Source organism: Lipotes vexillifer, unplaced genomic scaffold (genome assembly GCF_000442215.2).
Source record: "Lipotes vexillifer unplaced genomic scaffold, Lipotes_vexillifer_v1.1 scaffold493, whole genome shotgun sequence".
NCBI classification, from domain to species: Eukaryota; Metazoa; Chordata; class Mammalia; order Artiodactyla; family Lipotidae; genus Lipotes; species Lipotes vexillifer.
In genome coordinates, this window is record NW_006786277.1 from 1,768,949 (window position 1) to 1,769,949 (window position 1,001).

A 1,001-nucleotide genomic window follows, 5' to 3' on the forward strand; every position below is an offset into this window, starting at 1 on the left:
TCAGTCTTCATTCAACTTTTCCTTATGCTCACACTTCTTATACCATGATTCCTCCTCAATCTATCCCCCATTGTCTAATTTTCTGAAGTTTTATCAGAATTTAACATGGTTGAAAATTTTCCTTTCAGTTACTTCTCTCACTTGCCTTCTGCAAATTGGAAATTTGGATTGTCTTTCTAACTCTGATCTTTTTCTTTCACTTGCCCTCCCATTTTTTGCTTCCACTATTCTCTCCCCCTACACATTTTAGTTTGGTAAACTCAAACACTTGCTACCATTTCAACTTTCACTTCTGGGCAAAAACTATAAAAACTTTGTCTCTAGGTGTGTCTTACTCCCTAATTCTCGGATCAGCATTTCAACAGCATTACAAAATGCTTGTCATGGGGAAACTGGAGAACTTTCAAGCTCTACATGTCTCGTCTTCAAAATTGTTCCTCTTCCCGGTTTCCTGTTCTCAGTCAAGATGACTACCATTCTTTCTTCTTTACACAGTTAATTCCTTGAAACTGTCATTCTGCCTTTACACTATCTTTGCATCCATTCCTCAGTTTTTCAGTAATATAAATTAAGTCCTTATTATTACTTATAAATAATATTATGCCTATTCTTCAACTAAAGCCTTAAATGATATGCTAAAAACAAACAACACTAAAACAAGATAGGAGTTAAAAAATAATTTAAGCAAAAGGTCATTATGTCAGTTGGGAATGTTTTACTTCATTCTTAAACTTCAAATTACTTTCACTCTCATTATTTCAGAGAAACTTGAAAACAACCTAATTATGACTCTAATTTATTTTCCCATATAAAACACAGGTCAGCTACCTAAGTACAATCATAATGACATTATTTTTAAAAGGCAGACAATACAAAGTATTCTAATAAACATTTTCTTGTTTATCTCCCAAGGAAAGTTTCTTCCTAAAACTTAATTTTCTTTATATAAGTTGAGAAAAATGGGTGTTTGAGCTCTTACTTTCTTCTTCTTTCTCTTTCCC